The following is a 20,575-nucleotide window of genomic DNA, read 5'->3' as shown; positions in this document are numbered from 1 at the left end:
AATTTGTAGGTTCCATCTTGGTGTTGGAAATACTGACCCTGTACACAGAGCAACAGATGAACCAACCCAAATGGTTCTTTCCCCACATGGTCCCAGAGACCCATCCTTTCTTTCACAGTGTTTGAAATAAAATCAGTTGTTTATCCCAGGGTCACTCCTGCTGTAATCAACAGACCCATCTTGTCTTACACTCCTCAAGCAAACAATACAACTTCTGTGAATCTTAGTATACTCACAAACCCCATAAGCTTCCAAGCTCAGGACTACAAAAGTGCTTATGAATGTTGCTGATAGGAGCTCCTGAAGATAACCATTCATTGAAAAGATACCGGTTACTTGTGCTAAACAAGTACTACTCCAGGTGCTATCACAGCTAGACTCTTTCCAGTATTTCATCAAACTCACCAGCATTTCCAAACTACAGCCCTCAGTGTAGGGGTGTCCAAAAAGTGAAAAGACTTTCTGAAGTCATGAGGGAAGTCTGTGGCAGAGAAAGAGCTTAAATTTAGATCTGATCCTCACTGCAGACCACTAACCCACCATTCCTGATAAGCAAACAAATAAACAAACAAACAAAAAATGCAAGCAAAACAATGAATAGACAGACGGGTAAATGCACGAAATGCACCTTGAGTGAATTCTCAGTCTATTGTAAATTCATTGGAAATATGCTGTGCTAACTGAAGTAACTTAGCTCATTAAAGCCTGGGGCCTGGTTCACTTACTTGTTCTTAGACTATATTGCTCCTTTTTTTTTTTCTGCTTTATTATGATATTGTTTATTTTTTTATTTAATTCTGGTGAGACTTACTAGGAGGTTGCTAGTGCATTTATATATTCATTGCAGGCAATAAAGGCACCACATCTATTCTATCTCCTTGTCACCACATCTGGGAAATCTCTGTGTTCTTCACCTGGCATGACTTACCACATGGCACAGCTCAGCGCAGATGAACAACGGAAATGGGAGAGAAGTTGTTGGTTTGTCACATCATCTCAGTGTCAGCATTTCACACAGCCAGGACCTACTCTAAATAGATTCTTTCTGTCATACATGGATCAGGCATCTGTGAGCAGTAATTTCAGTTGTTCAAAGAGACCACTCACTAAAATCCAAGAACACTAATACCACCCTGGGTTATGTGTTCACCATGGGCATATGTCCATTGTGCAGTGTCAGCAAGGGCAAGTGCAGGTCATGTCTCACAGTGTAAACCTCGTTGTATTTGAGCACATTTAACCTCAACTTGTTTAGAGCAATACATCTTCCAGATTTTCCATTAAAAAACATCAGTTGAATAAATAAATAATAAATTTTGAAATCAAATATCAACATTTTGGATGGAAATGTACTGATGCAGTCAGATTTTAATTGAAAAATTATTGAAATAGATCGTTTCCATTCTATTATTTTTGCTTTTATAACACAAGAGAACCTAAAGCAGATGAGTGATTCCTAAGCAAACTATATTGGTGACACTGAAATAATTTTGAGGGGATATTGGTATTAAAAAAAAAACCTGTGACATTTCAGATTTCATTAAAATTCACAAACTCATGAGATCTATTGAAATATTGGTACTCTTGTGCAATGGGAATTCCATTTTTTCTGCCACTTCCTGTATGGATTATAGAATGAAAGCTTACAGTAAGTAAAATACGAAGCCAGATAGATGAAAGCAGTTTTAAGAAAAGATTTTTTTGAAAGAACAACATTTTTATGAAGTTATAATGGGGAAGAATGGCTGGTGCAGGAGTAAATTTGAGGAAGATCATGGTCATGGTCATTGTGGTCTTGCCAAAAAGCTGCCATAAAGCCTATGTGTCCAGCACACCAGGCTGTGTTCCTAAGGTTGGTAATTATGTCAGTACATAAGAAGAGTGTCTCCTGAGGAAAAATGTGAGCTGAATAGTAGCTTGAGCCACTTTCATGGGGAGCTGTGAGCAGGGAATGCATCAAATTGATTTGCATCCCATCTTCAAAGACAAGTCAGGGAAACAGCCAAAATGCCCTTGACAACACTACTTGTTTGGTTAAGGACCCAAACCTGGAGACACCTAAAAACAGGCTTAGCTCTAATAGAACAAGTAATTCAAAGACAAGGATTCACTGACAAGCCTGAAGGTAAGCATGTACGCAGGTTTTCACTGAAGTATGTTTAAGATGCCTATGTTACTGTATCATGGACCAGACACAGATCTTGTAAGAACAGATACAATTTTATGGTGGAATAGCTCTTAAGGCAGTCAAAATTATAGGAACATTATTAGCTGAAAGGATGAGGCATAATTTACCTTATTCCTGTGAAACATCTCTAAGCCTGTACTTACCTAAAAGAGTTTAGCAGGTTTTTTTTTTGAAGCTTATATCTAGTGTTAAGCCAGTCATTTTCCTCCAAGTGGGATTCTTTATTACACAGTGAAATGTAAAGTAAATTTTGTTACCTATAAGATTTCTACATGATGTGTTCAGAGTTATAAAACTTCCTTTTGATTTTGTTGTGTGTAAAGGTGGATTTAAAATTGTCTTTCTTCCAAAAAAAAAAAACCTGATGTGGTCCTAAGAGTTTGTGGGACATCATTAATTTATCTAAAGAGGAGTTAAGTTCAAACTGAGATCCTATACATAATAAGTCTCATGGCTGTTAAATAATTCCCAGTAGTCAGCCATGAGCATTATTTTTGAGGCCCCATCAATAGTTTAGAAAACCCTTAGTTGAACTCTACTTGCTTTTCCATTCATTAATTGCAGTAATTAACATTAAGGACTAAAATAGTTTAATAAGTGGCTTTTCCATTAATATATATGATGCTTATAGTGAAGTCAGATATTTACAGAGACATAACTGTAAAGTGCATTTGAAGAAACAGCAGCTTTCGAACAACACAGAAAACTTGCAGATTATTCTTTGATATTTGCAGAAAGAGAAATCATAACTCTGAAACTAAGGAGGCTTCCTATCATGTTGGTAGCATGTCAGAATTTATCTCTCCATCTGTTCCTTTCTGCAGTGTTATATCATTTGGGGTTTTTTTGGCTAATATAATGTGTAAACTTCTGGGAAAACTTTGTTGTCCTTCATTTCAGCAAGTAATCACATAATTGTAATACAAATTGGTTTCATCATTATTTGAACATAATGCAAAGCCAAGGCAGAAAACAGCTCAACCAAAAAAAAAAAAACAAAAAACAAAAAACAAAAAACCCAAAACAACAAACACCTTGCTGCATAGGTTAGGCAAAACTCTTCAAACAGATACAGAAAGAATTAAAGGATAGAGAGTATCTTATTAGTTATCACTACATTAAAAAAAAAAAAACAAACAAACAAACAAAAAAACAAAACAAAACAAAACAAAAAAACAAAACAAACAAACAAACAAAAAAAAGCAAACACCAAAGAAACCACAAACCACATTAAAAGAATAGATATAATCAGCTTAATCTATTTTCTCTCAAGGACATACAAAAAGGCAACATGCAATATTATCCCCAGAAAGAACAGGTAGGGTGTAATTTTGGCTGTTTTTTGCTTAAGAGAAATGCATAAATATCCATGAGAATATGATTACAGAACCCATAGGATTATATTAGTAAGACAAATTTGGAAATAAATTTGTTAGGAGTGAATATTCAAGTTGTTGATCAACCAATATTTGTTCCTAGTGAAAAAAGGATACTGTGAAGTTGGTTTATTTCAATGAAAAAATCCCAAAGCCTTGACGTAGCAAGTCTCTTTAAGGTATTTCTAGTTTCCTCTGTAGCATGTAGATCCCATTATTTTCTTCAGAAAAACAATTACATTAATTATAAAGTCCCTCTCAAATTCCAACTGGATAATTGCCTTTTGTCTACTTATATTATGCCACAGCTGTGACAGGAAGAAGTTTTTTTTTCACTTGCTGTTTCAAGCTATTTTGTACTTTTACTATTAATTATTTGCTACATTTCACCCCAGAAACAGCTGCATTTCACCAGTGAATTTAAAAGACTCCTGGACATTTTTTGTACATATATGTATAGAAGTGTTTTGATCCTTTAAAACATACGGCTGTAAGTTGATTTTAATTAACTCATAATTCTGACAAATATTTATTTGGTCCTTTGGAAGCTCTGATGGCTTAGGAAGCAGAATCTTTCCCTTCTATAAAAATCTGAGTATAGTACCATATGCAATAGGAATTTGTAGGCAGATCCCAGCTACTGATAGAAAGATGAAAAGTACATTCTTGCTTTTATTCAGTTGCTGTGAAAAAAAAAAATATGGGAATAGAAGTATTTTTATCTACTTTTTGTTCTCAAACTCTTGTTTAATACAAAGATGTAGCACATTTTTACTCCATTAAATAGCACCCTTTTTTTTTTTTTTTTTTTTTCCCCTTCAAGCCTGGGGGGTTAAATATTTCCAGGTTCATCACAGTAAAAGAAAGCATGTGTATCTTTCATTAAAATTGATTCACACAATGTCAGAATATAATGTCATAAAATCATCTTTTCTCTACTCTCTAGAGAACGTTGTATTCTGGGCCTTCCAGGAGGCATTGTCATCTTTACCTTGATATCCAACAGCTACCTAGAAATCATGTTGCTGAAGTGGAGCACTTTTGTGCAATTCAGAAATCTTATTGACTGTAAATTAGAGATGAAATGGACATAGAAACCACCAGTCCAGATCAGTACAGCCATTATTACATTCTTATTAATGCTTCAGCTAAATATTAATCATCTATATTATGCCCACATATGGATTGTTATTTATATGGGAAACTTACTTCCTTCTTAGCTTTCTGTTTGTAACAGAATTTTAAAAACTGAAGTGCAGAGAACAGAACTCTACTTATCTTATAGCCAATGAAAGGAGCAAGACATGAAGGCCTTTGGGTTGGGAAAATCATGGCCATGATCTGGTGACAAGGTGACATCTAATTTCAATGCATTCTTACAGTAGCTAAGATTCAAATGAAAGCACATGAAAGGAAAACTTCTTTCATTACTGCCTTAGGTAATGCCATGATTTAGTATCAGTTAAATTTTTTTTTCTGGTAATCCATGACAGTTTTGCCTTGGGCCGGCCTGCAGACATGATGAATCTCTTGTGTTCTGCACAGTATGGGTATAACCAGGCACTAACAGTTCTCCAGGTAGCTAACACCCACTGTGGACTAAGGCACTGCTATCATTTATTGGTCTTGACATGGGAAAAAAAAGCAAGACCTCATAATCTTTCTGCTCTGACTATTCCAATTATTTCAATGATTTGGGGATAATGTGTTCCAAAGAAGTATGAGAGCCCTAAGCTTAAAGAGGATCTGACCTCCAGGATATCCAGAAGATCTATGGAATCAATGTGGGTTGCAATATGAATTAAAGCCATTCTTATATCCATGCAGATACAGCTCACACACTGCCCCAGGTGCAAGGCATGTAATGATGGGTACTTATTTAATTTTTTTAGGTCACGTCCAAACAGAGGGTGTGTAAAGGCCAGTATCAATATGGTGCTAACCTAGACATATAATTGTGCCTATATTAGCAAGGTGGTACAACAGAACCAAATCTGCAGAGCAAAAGCTTTGATGCTGCAGAGCAGCACCCAGACACTTTGACCATGGTTTATTTTGGAGTAGTTCTACTCTAGTCCTGTGGACTGAGCATTAGTACTTAGAGCATATGCAGTCCCCTACCAGAGTCCATCTTTTGGTTTCATTTCACCCATAAGTCACCCAACTCATGTGCTCCAAAACCACTCCGCAATTTGATTACAAATGTAAAAAATGAGGGCTATGCAGAAAATTTGTTTCTAAATTTGCTTCTTCCACCCCAGAATGGAAATAAAATAGTAATGCTTATGCACCCACCATTGGTGTCTATGCAGAGGAAGACTATTTCTGTCCATATTTTTTGTCCAAATCCTAAAGGTTAGTTAGCTTCTCTGATGGCCCAGAAAAACACTCCTTTGCTACTATTACCATTGAAAAGACACATCTTCAAAGCCTTCTTTGTGTTGTTTCTTGTCCATCAGCATGAGAAACAAAGTTCTGTTCCCACCAAAGTCAACAGAACATTTTCCACTGATATTCATGTAGGTAGGATTTTGTCCAAGATTTGTGCATATCCAAGAAAAAGTATCCTTCGGTGTGGGAAGAACTAGAAGGGACAAGAGCATGAAACCATGCTCATCCTACATGATGGATGGTTGACTGGCTCAGGACAGCCCAGATGTCTCATCAGGAAAATTCTGTAGATCTAGTAGAGACTTCAGTGGTAATTTACATCCCAGTTCTCATGGTCGGGGACAGTAAACAGCACTGTGCTTAGAGTCCCAGAGCCTGAAGTCAATCCTAATCTTGGTGGATATTCAAGCAAGTCACCTCAGCATCTGCTTCATTTTCTGCCTACCTCCTGTCTGGGTTGTTCCAGCTGTAAAATCAACTCTGTAAGGTCTCTTTCCATGCTTACACGCAAGAGCTTTGCACAGCAGGGAGCTCTGAGCATGACTGGTGCTGGCCTGGAACAAGTACCATCATCAAAATACAGTGTTGATCTCTGAGAGAATTGCTGTTCCTCCCTCTCCTCTGAGCTTCATCTGAAGTTTCTCATTTCATGAGAAATAAAGGATTAATGTCATGAAGGAAAATAACCTGTCACCCAGGAAAATCATGTTTTGTGTGACTTATCTATTCCTTACCAGTTTTGGAACTTAACTGACGTTAACTGAATGCTGATCAATGGTAGTGGAACTTCATGGGAGCTGTGAGTTGCATAGCACTATTTTACTCCAGAAGTTTTCTGGAGCTCTATTTGCTTTATATCCTACTTTTCCTCTCTCTTCTTTTTCTTTAGCAGCATTTATTCACATGTGAGTTTCTAGAAGTTTCAATATGTTAAAACCCATTTAGACAACATTAAAACTGAGAATTCCCCACTGTATAAATTTAATTTCAATTACTCTTATTCCCTTGTTATCTGCTGGTTACAATGTGAAGTACTTTCAAAACTGGCATATTAAGGAAGCTATAATTTGCTCAACAGCTGTAAAAACTGTGATAATTAAAGGAAAAATTAATCGGGTTTATTTTGATGTTTCTTTTATTATATTGCAAGTATGAGAATTTTCAAGGTAAGAAGTGATCAATTTTCATCTGTCCATCCATCTATATATGTACCTCAGCATCACACTTCTGTGAGCACCTTCTAAAAATGAAAATATGGAAATAACATTTATCTCTTTCTTTTCCCCTCAGCCTGTAGAAGAAATAGATTGCCAGATTTTAAAGTCAACAAGGACAACTAGGTTATTTAGTATGAGATCCTTGATCAATTATTGCATCTAGGCATGTCTTTATTGAGTACAAGGATGTGATTTCAACTCAAGCAATTCCAGACAGGCAATCAGTTTTGATATGAAAGCTTCAAGAACAGAAAAATTTAGCACTTCCTTCAGTAGTTTCTTCCAACATGTGCTGAGCACCTTTGTGCCTTCCTTCTGTCTGAATCTCTGCAGATTTAACTTCTAGCTGCTAGTCCTTATAGTGCCTTTCTCTAGTAGATTAGAAAGCTCTCTAGCAGTGACTATTTTCTCTTCACAATGGCACACATACCATCAAATCAAAGCTTATCTTGGTCTCCTCTGGATAAATTAATTAGATTTAAATTTCTATGTTCTCCATTGTAAGAGAACTTTCAGACACGTGAGATGCATTGAATTTCTTATGTCCTTTTTTAAATGATGAGATCCAAAACCAGACTCAGAATCTTCATTTGGCACAATTACTACCAGGTGAAGTAGCAAAACCATTTTCCAGCTCTTAATCCTTTTTCTCACACATTCAAGGGCACTAGGCCTTTGTCATGGCTTTAGGCAGGTTGCTCACAGGGAACTGCTTCATCAGCATTACTCCTAAATCATTTGCAATGTATTCACACAGTCCTTTCCTCAATTTTATCTGTGAAGGACAGTTTTCTACTAGCCCAGACACTAATTTCTAGTAAATGTTCTAGCAAGTCCAGTTCCCATGAAAGATGTCCTACATATTGATTCTTACCTTGCAGGGCACTTTAAGAAACTACAAAGAAAGCTAATTTCAGGCAAACCTAGCTCTGGAAATAGAATGAACCTCTGTGACTAGATTCACGACTGGATCAGATCAGCTCACTTTTTAAAAATAAGTGGTGCAGATCCCTTCAAAATTATAATTAAAAAATCATTGACTGGTCTTGCAGATGTTGGCCTGAGCCTTTCTCTTTCTTAAACTTCCAATCAATACAACAAGCATACAAATATGTATCTTTATAAGTACTTTCCATTAAAAGCTAATTATGGTATGTTTCTGCAATTAATTATTAGCTGCTTTAAGTAGATATCTTACAAGATTATACTAAATAAAGAGAATCAGTCCGTCTTAATACAATGCAAGTTATGGAATTCTTTTAAAGATAAGTTTAATTCCAGTTAAACAAGATGTACTGTAAATGTTCCCTTATACATTCATTTGACAACTAAGTCTCTGGAGAACTCTTTGCTCTTCTTCTACTTTGCTTTGCGTCCATTTTACTTCCCCTCTGGAAGTCTATTTGAAAGAGGAATTGGGTTGCCATGTTCAGACACCATTGCTGCAACTTTACCCTGAGCTATCTGTTTCCTTAGTGTGCAGGTTCAATACTGGTTGTATATTGACTTTGTCCAGGTTTCTCAGAACACCTCATTATGGGTGATTGCAGGCTGACTGTGCTGCCAGCTAGAGGTCTGGGTCTGGAAAGGCATGTCTCTGGGGATAACGAGCCTACCAGCATTGTAAATATATTAGATTCCACTGTGACTTCCACAAATAGTTAATAACAGGCTAAATTTAATTTCCTTAGATGGACCATGAAAATGAACAGAATAGTATGTAGAAAAAAAGATACATACATGAACGAATAATTTTGGTTGTCTTAGTTATCACAGCAGATAGAAAAAAACGGGAAAGTTGCATATATCTTTCTCCAGATTGCTAACTTCTGTGCTGGAAGCTTTTATCGAACAAAAAGCTCAGGTCAAACAACTGTGTTCCACCCAGGAGAAATACCAGTACTGACTGAAACCTAATGCAAATAACGTTAGTATCTACTTACCACCTGGTAATCTATCCTTCAAGGGTTGGAAAAAAGTGTGGTAAGAATACTTGAGCATATCTATATTACAGCAAAAAGGACACAGGTTCCATTTTTTTGCTACTGCAGATAAGATCCAAGAGAATTAATCTGTGGAGAGACACGAGAATATCTCACCTTCCAAAGGCAATTACTTACACTGAGAAAAGTTGTTATAACAAAAGCTTTCTACTTTCAAAGTGTGAAATCCACCTTCGATTGCACACATCTGCAAAGGAAAAAAAAAAAAAAATCACTGAATTACCAGACTGGTATTACTGATTTAATATAACAGAGATCTACACTTGATTTTAAACAGTTCAGAATCATTTCCATAATTAATCATGCGAGTCTTACCTCAGTTGTTAAATCAATGGTTTATCTATTGTACAGTTTAACTAAAACAAGGCACGTAGTACTTGACAGGTCTCATGTGCAATTCACTGACATCAGAGGGCCCTCCTTCCCAGATATTTCATTGAGATTTCAGATATAACTTTATAAATGTACTTTGAAATGAAGCTATGAACCCCAAGCAAGAAGAGAAGTCATAGAGGAACCAAGATATTTTCTTGATGACTGCTCAACCTTTCCCGGAGACTTGGAAACAAGTCCTGGAAGCTTTTCTTTTGGCAGTTTGATTCTTTGTTGTAAGGTAATGGTATTAAAGTATTAAGGGCAAAGGAACAAGTGTAAAAAAGAAAAAAAAAGAAAATAAAAAATAATTAATTGGCAGGAGGGCACCATACATACTTTCCATTTTGTTCCTGTTGATTTTTTTTTTTTTTTTTACAGTAGCAAACTGGTTAACTGTTTCAATATCTGAAGGAGGAGATGCAGTAGGGTGTGCTACTCAGAGTACTGTGGGGACCTGGTCTACCAGGGTGTACTGTGACCACTGGCTTGTGCAAAACAAACTGCAAAGCAGTTGTAAAGCTGTTACACACCTCATGGTAGTATTGTACACTGATCTTACATTTCTTTACACTTTGACTATGCAAAGAGCGGGAAACAGTATCAGTTGGGTCTTAGTCTTTCTTGTACCACACTGTATATCTTTACTATAGCAAGAGAAAACTAGCCAAACTACATTGTGAAAAAAAAAAAAAAAAAGAGAAGCTGCAGAATTATGGGGGGTCTTTTTCATGAATTGCTCTAAAAATATTAAAAAATGGGTAGCCTGGTATTCTCTGAAAAAAACATAACTGAAATACTGATTTCAAGAATTTAAACCACCTAGATATAAGCCCAGAGGCAGCATAAGAAAGTGAGATTTATTCAATGATTATCTGGATAGTTGAAAGATGAATATTTAATTATTTCTCACTTGTCATTTAAAGGAAAGGATGAGCTCTTTTATGTTAAAATTGTGTGAAGAAACTTAACATTTTCTGTTGTTTTTAAAAGTATCACTTTCTGTGTTAAAGGCTCATTGATTTCTCTTTGCACGGGTCTGTTTACTAGTAATGCACTATATGTTAAAATGCCTGAAGTCAGTTGAAAAGCATTAGTGTCCAGAAAGCACATTTATATCCTTTCAGTCCAACATATCTTATGAAACAAATCAAATTCACATAATAGACTTTACAAGAAAGGGTGGAAAAGTAGAGGGACTTTTTACTCATTAACAGAAAAGAAACCACTTCTGTCGTATAAAAGTGCCATTTCCATGTCTCTTGCTTAAGATGTGTAACCAACAAAGTAACCCTGAATTGTACACTGTTTCTGGTAGAAATGAAAGCCAAGCAGCCAATTTGAGTGATTCTACGTCTTTCAGATGAACAGTTGTGAGGAACATCCTTTGAGTCAGACAAATGATTTGAGACAGTTCCCAAAGGTATGATTATATATAAGCACCTGCTTGCTGTTATAATGATTCAGTCAAGAACAACTGTGAATGCTTTCATGAGTTCTGCAAGGCTATTAACCTCAGTAGAGTGCAAACCAGTCTTTTTTCTTAAGTGTCATAGTTCTGAAAACCCTCTAGAAACTCTTGTGTATAATATGATGAGCAGGTCTTCATGTATTGGACCACATAGTCCAGAAAGACAAAACTTCAGACTGATGGACTATGAGGACAGGGGTGAGCAGTGAACCTCTACGTGGGTGACACTTTTTGGAAACTAAAATGAGTCTAAATCCAATAAAAATAGGATCTGTGAAAGACCTTTTCTAGTGCTCTGGTCTATCTGAACTGATGAAATTTAGTTTGGTGACAGCTCCTGGCAGAGGTTCCTTTTAGTCACCTCAGGATGCAGATTGGATGTTCAGATTTCCTCAGCAAAGTAGGCAAGGACTGTGTAACATGAAGTTCAGATTTAATTCAGACTTAGTCACAGGGGCACAAAAAGCAGAAAAAGACAGTGGGACTAATGTTACACCAAGAGAAATGTGAAGGAAAGGCTCTTGCCTCACATGTTGTCATGAGGCAATGACAAAGAAATAGGGAGTGGGAAAGTGGTGGTCCAGGAGAAAGTGAATTCTGTTACTGTCTGTATGCAAGATGGACTATTAGGAAGGCTTACATGTTCAGAATGTAATAGCACATCCTGCTTTCATTTGTGTCTCTTAAAAAATCAAAGACAGGAAAAGAGGAAAGACAACTTTATGTGTAGGAGCATGAATAATGGACTTTACACTTAGTGAAGACAAAGATTATGGACCTATCAAAAGCTTAGAGTTTCTTAACAGTTCAGACACTTCAGACACTTATGGAAATGCATGTGGCTTAACAATCATCCACATTAAAATGTCATATGGCAAGTATGGTAGAAAACAGATAAAATAATATGTATGTATGTATAATAAACATAAAAGCATTATTATGCACATCATTTGGTGACACATTTACTTCAAAGTCAGTGAGCAGGCAGAAACTGGGATGTCATCATGAGTAGCACTATTCCATATGAATGAGACGAGTTCCACCATGAGCAGAGATCCTGAGGACACAACAGTGGTGCTATAACCCCCCTTTTAACTGAAGAGAAACATAATAATCAAGGCCATGAGTTTCTGTTCTGTGATCAGTGATCTCCAGATTTACTATGCAACTTTGCAGAGCTTCAGATGTCAAGCACATATGCAGGAGGGATTTATACATATGTATTCAGCTATATTTTTCTGCTTTGCGGCAAGTTATGGTTATTAACAGTCCAGATATCTTAGCTCTAAATATTCACCGATGTTACAAAAACTTTTCTCATGTTAAGCCTGTGTCATCAATAGCTATGCATGTAATTGAACTTGAAAAATAATTTTTTCATAGGCCTTATCTGAAAAAACTTTTGTCTACCAAACAGCGTGACCTAAGTGAACAGAGAAGCATAACAGGAGAACATTTCTGTCCATTTTACTATGGTGTTACTACGTTGATAAAGCAGGTCTTGGTTCAGTGAAGACCACCTGGTCTCCCAGTCACACTGAATAATTGAAGAGTGATTAGCAAAAAGAGATAACTGGTGTCTTCCTGTATCACTCGTTTGCCTCTTTGGCTTCACTGCAACAGCTGAAGCCTGCACAGCCATGTCCTCTTTTCCCGCCTTCCCTTTTCTTGCTGTTCTTTTCAAACTTGGTAGGACAAAGACTGATGCTAACATCACCCAGATCAATGATACTTTTCAAAGAGATTGAGTCGAGCATATGAAATTCCTCCCGTCAGCCTTCACTTCATAGCTTACATATCCTTGATTGACATATGTGAAGTGGTTCGGTGAGCTGTGATCAACTAGGGATTAGTCTGATCTTGAGTTTCATACACTGATGAAAGAGTTGGATAAGAGAAGTAATTTTTTTTTTTTTTTACTTATTTGTGCTTTTTATGAGTGGAAATATCTGTCTTGTTTGCAAAGACAGTTGGTAGCAAGCTGGATATTGACCATTTCTCCCCAGCTGCATAGCAGGCATGGAGGAAAAAGCTTCAGTTGTCTGTGCTTTGATGCTCTTCCAATCTGAGGCTTTTCTTGACTGCTGTATTAACCCAGATGTTCAACCCTGAATTAGATCCCTCCAGCCAGGAACAGCTCAGACACCAAACCCACACACTTAGAGCAATGTCTGTTCTGACTGCATCATAAATAAATATACCAAATGTAGTTTTAATCTTGGTAGTTTGTGTTCTAGTGAAGTGAAGTTGTGTTTACACAGTTCAGCTTCTCAAGTAAGCTTGCACTCTGGCAGGCTTGCTCAGTATTTCAGTGTTGAAATTCATGCCACCATCTCATTTATTGGCCAGTGTAAGAGTAAATCCAGTTGGCATTGTGCCTAAAAGCAGTGCATTCATTACACCCTGTTGCGGTTTGTGACAAGGGCAACTGAACACCACGCAGCTGCTTGCTCACCCCTTAACCCCCAGTGCTGGAAAGAATAAAATGAAGCAAAAGGCTCAGAAATCCAGATAAGGACAGGGAGGGATGGCTCACTTATTATGGTCACAGGCAAAAGACAGACTCCTCAAGGGAATTAAAAAAAGAACATTAATTCAAACACTAACAAAACCAACACTTAACATACAAGGCGAGACAATGAGAAGTGCTACCACATCTGAGAAACACCTCCCTATGCCCCTCTCTTCTCCCTGAGCTCTGCTCTGCTCCCCATCTCTCTACCTCCTCCCCCAGCAACACAAGGAGAAGGGGATGAGGGTTACAGTCATCTTGCCACTCCTGACTGCTCGGCAGGTGGAGTGAATGCAGGACATTCCTCCCCTGATCCTCATGGATCCCCTCTCACTGGAGACAGTCCTCTATGAACCTTTTCCAGAGGGAGTCCTCCCCATGGGATGCAGCCGTTCCCATGCTGACCCAGTGTGGGTCACCCCTGCGTGTTGCAGTCCTTCCAGCGCTGAACTACAACAGTGAGGGCTACTTCTCTCCTCAGAGTCCCAGCTTCCTTTAAGTACAACCACCTGTCCTGGTGTGGACTCCTCCACAGGCTTCAGGTCATCCTCTACACCACTGCAGACCTCCATGGGTGGCAGAGTGGGTGTTCCTGCCATCTCAACATGGGACACAGGGGGATCTCTGTTCCAGAACCCCTCGCCCTTTCCTCTTCCTTCCTTCCACTGACCTTTCTGTTCTCACAGGTGTCCTCCTTGCAACTCCTCCTCTCGAGTCTTAACCTCCTCCCAGGTTCCCCTTAAATATGTTCTAACAGAGGTGCAGCCAACATTGCTGATTGTCTCATCCCTGGCCAGAGGCGGGTCTGACCTGGAGCCGGGGAAGCTTACAGGAAGCTTCTCACAGGAGCCATCACTGTATTCCCCTCCCCACTACCAAAAACCCTGCCACAGAAACCCAGCATACACCCATTGCCATGTAAGTTTACTCCTGCAAGGTGGAAACACTTTCAGACTGAGGAACTAGCTCATCTGAGGTGTACATAACTGACTGCAGCTCACAATGAAGAAATAATCCACCAATTTGGCACAGCCTAAATCTTTGTGCATTCATACTTTCCTGGTGTCACAATCTTTGCTGGGAACTCAAGGGAAAAGCCACATTTTTCTGTAAAAAACTGTGAAAATATACCAGAATGGCTCAACTTAACAAGTATCTAGAATGATTGGACATGGCTCTCTCACACTAATGATACACCACCACTTTGGATACAGCTGAGTTGATGTACTTGGTGGAGTCTGCAAAATCTTTCCTATAGACCTACCTACTTGCCAAGATCAGCTGTTGAGTCCCTGCCTAAAGTTACGCTTTGTTTATAACATGTGCACACAGCACTGGTGAGAAATTACTCTGATAAATTATTTTTCAGCAATTGCTGGTTCACTGAAATGTTTGAAAAATGTTGTGATGTACAACCAAACATTTCCCAAGAAATCTCTTAAACATGTGACACCTGTTTAAAAGAAAATTTCACATTCAAGTCCTTGTCTGTGTCCTAACAAGCTAGCTGTTTTGCAGAGGGTATTCCTCCAATAGCATTTGCCAAATGAAAAGTGAAAAATGTCTGAAATCATTATAATTTTCATAGGCTAAAAAAACTGTCTCTCACTGAGTATGAAACGCATATAGTGCAAAAGGTTGAAGGGGTTCACCACAGCTGATTTTAGCCCTTTTTGTGGAGGGAAATATTTTTGAGTACACTAGCTTTAAATAATCCCAGATTTTGTTTCCAATATTATTTTTTTTTAAGAGAGAAATCTAATTGCAGTTTTTCAGTCAACTTTATTTTAAACATACAGACTTTAACCCTCACTTCATTTGCTGAATGTGCGGGTCATGACTCATTGACATAATCTCTTCAAAGTCTGCCAGCCTGGGTGACTTCCCTAATGATATTGCTTGTTTTGTGCATTGATACAGTGACAGTTGAGAAAAATGCTTATTCTTTGAAAGGTCAGTGTACAGCTTAATCTACATCAGAGCAATCGGTTTCTGCAAAGCCTATTGCTGAAACATAGTTTTTAACCTTTTTACATCTCAGCTTTTCAGTCCTCTTTTCACTTACTGTGCTCTGGACTGACACACCAGCTATTTGACGTTAAAGTTTGAATTCTTCTCTCCAAAATGCTAAGTTTGGTAAGGTCAAGAGTATATCTGTTCTTCCTTATCCTCAAGAGTATTTTAATGAAAGACCAGCATTACACAGCTCAGTGCTAAAAGGATTATAGAAATTGCAGAACACAGCACTCCCAACTCTGTTTTATGCAGAGAACCAAAGCCAAAAGTGGTCTGTTTTTTTTGCTTCAAATAACGTTTTCATCCCATCATGACTGGACAGAATCTCAAGAGGTCTTTCTATCTACCCACTTGCAGTATTGTTTTCCTACCATTTGCCATCAAGCTGGGGTCAATAAGCAACTTGGGGCAGAACAGAACCTGCTCAGTGCAGAGTATACAATCAGCACTGAAAGCAACTACATTAACATTCCTCTGCCTTAAGACCTTCAAAAGAGTATTGTGCTTTTGAGAGTGTTTCATGCTGCGTATGCACACACACACACAGGAGGAATACACACTGTTGGAAAAATAGGGTACTTTGCTATTGCAAGTTTTTTCAAGACAACTAGAGAAATTATTTAGGTGATCCAGACATAGATGTGCAAACATCTAATGAGGCAATCAGCAGAAAAGCAATGAACCACATAGAAGCTTACCACATGACTCTACTTGAAATTTATTATGTGAATTAAATAATACAGTTCAAAACCTTTTTACATCACTTTGCTGTTTTCCCTTGGCACAAGAGAATGAATTAGACAGCTGTCACCTTGTCTGTAAATAATGTTCAAAGCTAATTTCTTTGAAGATGTTCCTTTATGTGCATTTCAGTAAGACGAATGTAGATAATTAAATATTAAGATATTTAAATCAAGTTGAATATAGTCAGCAGCCGAAGTGAATTACTACCTTGTACTGAATCTTTATCACATGAATCTGCTTGTTTTGTTTTTACTTTGTCTTACTCTATTCAGAAAGCACTAGTGCTAGATACAGTGTTCAGATGACAACATCTTTTTTATCAAACAGGGCCAAATTTTTCCATGGTTTGTGTCTTGCCAGACATGGTATAAGGTGCAAGATGTGAGGATCATATTCTGATGAGAGACTGTATTCTGTGCTCTGTACTTGGGGTATGTTACTGAACAAAACATTGGAGTGAAAGACCTTGTGAGGTTGAGAGAACAGAATAGACACCCTCTGTACAAACAGCAGTGACTAGCAGAAGGAAGACCACAAGGCCAGAGAGAAACATCAGAGAAAGTTCAGTGAGATTTTTTAATGCCCATGGAGAGGCAATCAGGGCATTGGTGTTTAATAGACCAATTCCACAAAATCAGAGTCAAAAGGAGCTTTGTCATTGGGCTTTTCTTGATGCATTAAGACACAACTCACCACAGCTTTGTCTTGGCAGGAGGAGATGCTGAGCCTGCGCTCCCAGCTCTGACATGTCATTAAGCTACATTTGCTGGATTTATTACTCAGACTTGTCAAATATGTATGTCACATGACAAGCAATATGAAGCATTAACTGATTGGGAAGCGGTTCAGTATGAACTCAGTAAAGCAAATATGGTTACTTTTTACTCCATGAATTTTATGCTACGCACTTAAGCATTTCCAGACTAAAATATTTCAGAGCCATAAATCATTTGCAGCCATCATCCATAGCCTATGAATGTGACCTGAGTCTACAGGAAAACAGGCATCTCTAGCTAACTAAAACAAAATTTAATTCATACTTGTTTGTGCTAGCACTAAAATGGGGGGGAGGAAGGTGTGTATGTGTATAAGGTCTCAATTGAAGCAGAGCTATATGGAGGTGAGAACAGCAGAACTGTCCTAGAGTGGCACAGTTTTTTCCTTACTTCCAAGCTGTTTTGTGTACTATACGTTGTTATGTCAAGTCATCCCACATGCAGCCTGGTTTGGTTTGAGTTTTTAAGAGTCTCACGCTGCCTGGGTCAGGAAAACACTGTCGAAAATACTATTTAACAGTGACAGGATAGAGACTCTTCTCCATTTGCATCCCCTTTCTGCTACCTGCAGCCCATAGTTTAATGGAGGAGAATGAATATGCGTAATGTAAGGGTATGGGGAAAAATAAAGTACTGTATGGAAACAAGAAATTTGCTGTATTTCTTAGCACCTCATTTCCAGGCTTCCTAATAATACAGTATTTTTTCCAACATATATTGTTCTTGTAAGGAAGAGGTAGCCTCATTTTAGAACAGTATTGCTACACTGCAGCACATTTGCAGCCTTTACATTTCAGTAATTAAGTTATTTATTGGAGAACGACTCTATAAATTCCCTCCAAACAGTCAGTAAAAAAACCCATATACACACATAGTGCATGAGTGATTTATAGGGACTGGTCGCCTTTAAGCTATGTGGCAAAATACTGATTCCTTCAAGTTAGATGGTTAGTTTTAGTGACATGTGTACTAAACAATTGCCATGTAATACCTCCCTGTAAACTGATACGTTGCAAGTTGTCACTGTTCTTTGCAGTATAAAAATTGCGACAAATATACTGAATGAGTGATCTGTTTTCTCTTTTAGCTGACTGTTCTTCCAAGATTGTGAGGGGAATAGCAAGCATGTTTGTAATTAGAGATAACACACAATTCTTCTGTTATTTTACCTACAAAACCCCAGGGTAAAACAGCTTTAGCATGAAAAGAAACACATATGGATCTGCTGATGGGATATTCTCTGTTTGACATACAGCTTAGAGAGAGCAAAAATTTTGACTATGGAACCTAACAATAGACAAATAAATAGCATTCCATCTTGTGCCTCTGTCTGTTCAGCACTCTTGTATAATAGCTGTCTCCAAACAAAGTGCTGAAATAAAACTTCTCTTGGATGACCATTACCTGCTATTATCATCTAGGAAGATGGGACTGCCTGTAATTTCCATTCACTGCTCACAGTGATCAGCAAACCCTCTTAGTGCATGGATACTTTCAGGTATTCCCCTTTGTGGGCACATGGACATGATGGAACCAATAGGAGAATGTGTGTTCTTAGGAAAACATCAGGCTTGCACACGAAACATGAAAATTAGTCCTGAGAAGCAGCACAGAGGAGTTAATATCTTTCAGACAGAAGGAAAAAGGGATACATGTCACCATGAAATTTTAACTAAAGATAATATGTTTAAGAAACTTCTGCTCTTTCACAGAAACTATTGGAATTTCTTGAGTATTTTTCAAGCAAAACTCCCTGACATGGCCATGCCTTGCTCAGCAGGGCATGAAGAACAGGAATGGCTTGATGAGGATTTGAAGTCTGTCCCACTACCTCTGCCTGTGAGATCAGGCTGTAGTCCAGATGTTTTCTGATCTTCAGGCTGGTTGTAGGTAGGTTTGTGAGGCCTTGTTCCCTTCTGTAGAGCCAAGGCTGCTTGACACATCTCAGGAATGACCCCTTAGTATCCAATTCAGAAAACAGACTACTTGTTCTTATTAGTAAGGATCATCTTACCACTGTCACCTCTCACTTTTCCTGCATTAAATAAACACAGCTGTCCTTTCTAGTTTTAAAATCTACTAATTTATGACCCTAGGTTTAAAAATTGTCAAGGCTTTGGAGTATTTAGATGAAGGATTTTTGTTCTGATCAGTCTTTGTATTTTAATATGACATAGTTTTGCCAGTTATGTCAGGAAGCAACCCCCATACCTATGCTTTAACTGGAAAGAAAAGAGCACCAGTTCATTACACTCCAATTTATTAACGTGCCTCAGTAACTCCCAATGGGAACCAGGCATGGGTTTTCACAGGAGCATGGCAAAACATTTCAGAACACAATAACAATTTGGTATGTGACATCTTTTAGACACTATAATTGAAAAGACCATGGCAATTTTATGTGGGCTTTATGGAAAATAATGAAATATAGAAAATGTATGAGTAGTGCACTGTCAATGAAACTCTGCAATCAGATTATTTTTCTACCAGGCTCTAACTTCTGCTTCATGATGCATAGCGTATATCACAACCTAGTATTTCCCAGTAGAGCCCATAACAGTGAGAACTATTGATTAGATGTTAACCCCTTGACTCAGAAAGTTGAAATTTCACAAAGTGCATCCCATTATGAGCAACCTTAATGTGTTGACAAAGATCAAGAATTGCTAACAGTTGCTGTAATATGAATTTTTATCTGTGGATTTGAATTTAAATTTAAACAGTTCAAACTTATTTTTTCACTGCATGTAACTGTAAAACAAGTACACTTCAAAATATAGTATTGGATAATGTAACCTATGCACACACACACATGTATTTATACAGTAGTGATAAAATATTATTTTCAAATTAGAAATGGAAAAATAAATATCAATCAACATACTGTTGTGCTAAAATATGTATGTGAGTTTTCAACTACTCACTACATCAACATTAGTAATTTATAATAATTGGGTATTTGCATATATAATTATGGGAATTGCACAAACTCTTCTAAGTATATAAATGTGCATACAATGTTTTTTTTTTTTTTTTAACTTAAAGTAAGTTAGTTTACTCTGAATATCTTCATTGGTTTTCTTTACGAAATTCAACTTCTTATTGGCAATATTTTTCCTAAAACCTTGACATCTTATCTGTAAGACAAGCTCACATGTTTTCATTTTTCTAATGAAATATTTATGAGAAGTAGGATTTTCTTTATCTGAAGAAAATATATAATTCAAGTCAGAAAATGTTCAGCTCCTACAAGCATAATTGGCAAATTTAGAAATAGGCAATTCTCAAAATATTCATTCAGATGAAAATCTCTGGGGTTCACACAGCAGAGCAAAACCTCAAGGTGAAAAATACTGGAATTCTCTGTAATGCTTTCTCTGGGTGGATACATTTGACTTCATGTTATAACAATGATTCTATTCACAGTGCCTTATACTAATAATGCTGTCAGCAGAGACAGCTTCAAGCAAAAAAACCCATTAACTTGTAGAAATTACAGAACTAGGTTA

Source organism: Tyto alba, unplaced genomic scaffold, assembly GCF_018691265.1.
Source record: "Tyto alba isolate M040663 unplaced genomic scaffold, T.alba_DEE_v4.0 Super-Scaffold_6, whole genome shotgun sequence".
Taxonomy (NCBI): Eukaryota; Metazoa; Chordata; class Aves; order Strigiformes; family Tytonidae; genus Tyto; species Tyto alba.
The sequence above is the reverse complement of the archived record's forward strand: the minus strand, read 5'-3'. Positions refer to the sequence as shown.